The sequence below is a fragment of the Bubalus bubalis genome, chromosome 19, assembly GCF_019923935.1.
Source record: "Bubalus bubalis isolate 160015118507 breed Murrah chromosome 19, NDDB_SH_1, whole genome shotgun sequence".
Lineage (NCBI taxonomy): Eukaryota > Metazoa > Chordata > Mammalia > Artiodactyla > Bovidae > Bubalus > Bubalus bubalis.
Window position 1 is genome coordinate 71,556,009 of NC_059175.1, and position 5,771 is coordinate 71,561,779.

General features: G+C 41.7%; 1 pseudogene; it reads right to left on the minus strand.

Moving 5' to 3' along the window:
* Nucleotides 1-2,174: 2,174 nt before the first annotated feature.
* On the minus strand, nucleotides 2,175-3,618 carry LOC112580665 (annotated as a pseudogene).
* Between the last annotated feature and the right edge of the window lie 2,153 nt (nucleotides 3,619-5,771).

Here is a 5,771-nt window from a genome sequence, read left to right on the forward strand (position 1 = left end):
TGCAGTTTACTATAGAAGCTCGCTGCTGTGCTTCTAACTATTTAAATTATACTTTTGGAATTATTTAAAAAATAGCAACAACAAAGATGTTCTCCTCTCTTGAGTTTTATTTTTGGCAATTGACAGTCATGATTTCCAAGATTAATTTCTCTGCAACTGTGCTCCCTGACCCCAAAAGAAGTTGATTTAACAACCTGAAAATCAGGATTGCAATTCATTGCTTCTCTTCAGAATTTGTACAGTTTACATCCACTTAGAACACCTTGTTGCTGCTTTAATAATGGTGGTGAGGTTAGGTGAGGCATATATTAAAATAAAGTTTAATATAAATAATTTAACATGGCAATATTGATGTCTTCACATAAATGTGAAATCTAATTTAACAATGAAATGTTTACTAAGATAACTTGGATAAAATAAGCTAAACTGTTTCTAAATAACTTATACAATCAATATTTTGCCTGTAGTTTTCAAAATAGCAGACTGTTCAGCATATTCAGGAATGTTTTTGATTTTGTCCTATGAGAATAGCTCACATATCACCCACATGGTAGACTGCCGGGGTCCAGCCCCGGCTGATCCAGGGTATTCGAAGGGGAGACGGCGTAGGTGACCTATTTATTTATTCAGAGATATAAAGAGTAATAGAATGAGGATAGCTCAGTAAGAAAATTCAGTGGAGAAAAGAAGCTGAGTAGCTTGGTTTACGCAGAAAATCAATATAACCCATGACACCAGGTTAGCTCTGACCACGGAGGCCGCAGGCGCCCTCTCGAATAGCGTAAGGTGCCCCACCTTAGACACCTTCTCGAGTGGGTCTTAGAAGCCCAGGCAAATAAATGGTCGCAGAGGATATCCACGCTCCAGATGGAGACTCAGCTGGAGGTTAAGGAGAAAAATGACATGGTGAGACCAAGCTTTGGCGAGCAAGGCCCGTAGCTTTATTTTCAACAGGGGCTTTTATACCCTAAGTTACACATAGAGGATAATAGGGGATGCAAAGTCAGCAGTCTTTGATCCTTATCAAAAACCAGGGTTTCTTTCCTGTAAATTTATCTTATACAAATGGTTTAGGTGATTTACATCATCTTCTGGCCAGAAGGCCTATTAACATTTTATGACTCTTGACAAAGACTTATCAACAAAGACTTATTTTCTCTAAGAGTAATTATTTTAAGGTTTGGCGCCATCTTCCGAAGATAAAATTGCATTCCTATAGGGCGGATGTGTAATGAGTTTACAAAGGAAAGAATTTATTACCTTAAGGGTCTAAAGTTACTAACACCAAGGCCACTACTTATTTTTTCTACATACCAACTGTATTAATTAATACACATTCAAGGATACAATTCAGGGGATGTGGAAACTTGGCAGCAAGCATTGGCTCATCAATGAAATCTTTTACTAGTTTTATTCTGACAGTTTCTAACTTTCTGAGAGGCTCTAAGCTATTTGAATATCTTAAGCTTCCCGTGCCTCTCGAGGCTGGGAGACTGTAAACAATCGTATGCATAGCTGTAGGAGTCCGGGTAAACTTGTCAGGTGAGTTAGAGAGCCATCTGAGGGGTTTGGATTTAAACACTCCTAATTGCCCAGGAACTTTATTAATTGGAGCTGTAAGTTAGCTCTCTGACAGAGAGAGTGAGATGGTGGTGGGGGACAGCCCCCAGTAAAGTCAGAGGTGAGAGCACAAAGCAATAAATTAGGCAGACTCTGGTTTTTGGGGGTAGATGCTCGAGAATATCTGGGGGGACTCCCGAGGCTCGATCCCGCCTTTGCGTATGCCGGGCCTCCTTCCTCATGACCTTTGTCACGAGTGGAATGTCTCTCGCCGGCTCCCGGCAGTAGACACCAAACATTTGAATCTGAATTAAAAAAAAAAAAAAACCAAAACATTTCAGTTGATGGTTTAAGTGGGTCTTAGATTGCATCACTTTACAACCACCCCAATATAGAACAATATTCCTGACATCTGACAGCAACCACGTTTATAACTTGGTTTTAAACTACCGCTTCCTGTTAAACCATTGTAATTTCTTCAAATCCCTAAAATATAAAAGGATCTTAATTTTGCTGAGGGAATATAGGGGTATGTCTGCATTTTTGTTTTGATACAGAAAAAGAGAGTATGATTTTCCAAAAGCTGACTCTGATTTCCAGATCTGCATGTTGAAAAATGACATCTTTTCAAACAACAGGAGAACCATGGAATTACAGAGAGTGACCGCCAGTGAATCTAGTGGGAGTCAGAGGCAGAGAGGAATGATTTTTAGCAGACAGGGTGCAGCTGAGGAACAGCTACTGCCTGGAATGACATGGGGATGGACAAGAAACTTACTTTACCACCTCCCTTGTTCTGTCTCCACAATGTATAAAATAGAAGCATTTTTGAAAGCAGCAGCTAAATCTTATTATCAGTTAAATAGAAACTATCCAGGTCAACACTATCAAGTGTCACAGATGCAAATAGTAGCAATTTGTTATAAGTGTGCAGTATAATCTTGTAAACCTTTTATCTTACTTATAAATTATATGAAAAATAGAACACATGTGCAAAGTCATTTTGCTCATATAAAAATGGTAGAAATAAAATAAACCCATCAAAGATAATAAAAACAATATATCTGCATGTGGCATAGTTCCAAGACAGTCAGTGTTACAAGATACATTTTAATGTTTATTAGAGACAGGAAATAACATTTTTCAAAGGCTTTCCTCAAGGCATGTTTTACCTCTTGGTTCCTCAGGCTGTAGATCATGGGATTCAACATAGGAATGACTATTGTGTAGAAGACAGAGGCCATTTGTCTGTGTCAAGGGAATGGTTTGATTTGGGCTGCAGATACATGAAGATCAGAGTCCCATAGAATGTAGTGACAGCAGTCAGGTGAGAACCGCAGGATGAGAAAGCTTTGCGCCTCCCTTCTGCAGACTGGACTCTCAGGATGGCAGCCGCAATGTATAGGTAAGAAACAAGGACCGTGGTCAAAGAGCTGATCATGTTGAATCCAGCAAAGATAAAAATCAAGATCTCTTTCAGGCTGGTGTCTGAGCAGGCAAGGGCCATCAAAGGGACATCATCACAATAGAAGTGATTAATAACATTGGGGCCATAGCAGATCAATCGAAAAGTAACAGCTGTGTGGAGGAAAGCAACAGAAAAGCTGTATCAGTAAGGGCCTGCGACCAGTTGCATGCACACCTTTTGGGACATGATCACCATGTAGAGAATAGGATCGCAGATGGCCACACAGCGGTCATAAGCCATTACTGCAAGAAGGAACATCTCCAAAATCAAGAAGTTCAGGAAAAAGCCCAGCTGTGCGCACATGCATAGAGAGATATGGACCTGTGCTTGGTCAGGAGTGTCTCCAGGAACTTTGGGGCTATTGGTGAGGAGTAACAAAAGTCTACAAAGGCCAGATTACTGAGAAAAAAGTACATGGGTGTGTGAAGGTGAGGATCCAACCGGATTAAGGAAACGATGCCAATGTTTCCCACCAGAGTTAGAGAATATACCACTAAAATGAGAAGAAAGAGAAGGATTTCACTCTCTCTCTGGACTGAAAAACCCAAAAGAATGAATTCCATCACCCTGGTAATATTCTCTTCAATCATTTGTTCTAGTTTCTGAGCTGCTAAAAAGAGGCAAGTTAAAGACAGGTTAGTTATCAGGAGTAAGGAATTGTCATCAGATGCCAAAACGTGTGTGTTGTAACTTGAGAAATTATTGCTTATTGAACCAGAATAAGTGAAGTCGCTCAGTCGTGTCCAACCCTTTGCGACCCCATGGACTGTAGCCTACCAGGCTCGTCCATCCATGGAATTTTCCAGGCAAGAGTACTGGAGTGGGTTGCCATTTCCTTCTCCAGGGGATCTTCCTGACCCAGGGATTAGAACCCAGGTCTCCCGCATTGCAGGCAGACGGTTGAGCCACCAGGGAAGTTTCCCAGAAGTTCTGAAGCAGAATATCAGAACAAATAAATATATCCCCTCTCAAACTCTCCTGTCTGACTATTTATAATTTTCTGAAGCCAAAAAGTGAGGTTTAATAAAAATAATGTTTATAAATATATATAATATTTTAGGTTTAGATTATTTTTAGTCATATAAAATAATAGAGAGAATTAAGACATTTTAAAATATCCTGCTCCCATATTTACTTCTCAGTGGAGTAAAACTTTAATATGTAACATTTTATTTGTTTTAATAGACATTTATTTTAACAAATGTTCATTATGGTAAATATAATACAAAGCTAAACAGGATATTCCATGGATAGAAAAGTGGAGGAAATTAAATATTTCTATTTGTGAATTAGGCAAATTTTGGATTCATATGTAATTTATTCATTTTCAAATACTACTTTCTAAAAGTGAAAAAGTACACTTGCAGTTAGAGTTAGAATACACATATGTTAAAAACTAGAGTTCTTTATAATCATTTACTCAATGGACTTGAGTTTGAGCAATCTCCAGGGGACAGTGAAGGACAGGGAAGGCTGGCATGCTGCAGCCTGTGGGGTCACAAAGAGCCAGACACGACTGAGTGAGTGAACAGCAACAAATAGTTTTACATTAATTATTTTCAACACACAATCAGGAATACTTTCTAAATTATCGGTGTAACATTGTTGGTGTTACAAATTTTTAGTGATTTTTTCCCCGGGGAGCCCTAACGCGGGGCGGGCCAGCAACTGCCTGCAAAGGCCTCCTGTGGCTGTTTGCTTCCTTCTGCCAGAGCTAGCTGTGCTCTCGGCTTCAGTTTTTCACAAGCCAGGGCTCCGCCTGCCACTCTTCGCCGGGGGCCCATGGGAGGTGCCAGGTGCCGTCAGCTAGGTGACCCCAGCATGGTACGCCCATGGGAGGTGCCAGGTGCCCTCGGCTAGGTGACCCCAGCATGGCACCCTGCTGTGGTGCTGATACACTCCGGAAGCCTCCTTCCCCACGGGCAGTGCTGCGCTCACCTGGAAATGTGTTTGCAAGGCTCGGAAGGTGTAGGCGGCACACGGCCCTGACCTGGGAACTGAGGCCCTGGGAGCAGGCTTGGTGGGCTGACCTGAGGAGCCAAACCCCAGCTGTGAGGAGGGCCCTGAAAACACGTTCTCTCGCCTGCCTTTCCTTCCACCAAGACAGATAGCTTTCCCAGTCTCTCGTGTGCTGAGAGTCACACAGGGCTGGAATGCACTTGCTTTAATGTCATTATTCAGTAGCAGCTGTCCCTGAGGCCCTGCACCTAGGTTGGGCTCCCACACTCACAGGCAAATCAAAGTGACCTCCAAATGAGTAAGCTCTTTGCATCAAGTGGCCAAAATATTGGAGTTTCAGGTTCATATTTGTCCTTCCAATGTATATTCAGGCCTGATTTCCTTTAGGATGGAGTGGTTGGGTCTCCACAGTTCAAAAGCATCAAATCTTCAGCAGTCAACCTTCTTTATAGTCCAACTTTCACATCCATACATGACACATGGATAAACCATACCTTGACTAGACAGATCTTTGTTGGGAAAATAACGTCTCTGCTTTTTAGCATGCTGTCTAGTTTGGTCATCACTTTCTTTCCAAATCGTAAGCATCTTTTCGGAGAATGCAGTGCCAACCCACTCCGGTACTCTTGCCTGGAAAATCCCATGGACAGACGAGCCTGGTAGGCTGCAGTCCATGGGGTCGCTAAGAGTCGGACACAACTGAGTGACTTCACTTTCATTTTTCACTTTCATGCATTGGAGAAGGAAATGGCAACCCACTCCAGTGTTCTTGTCTGGAGAATCC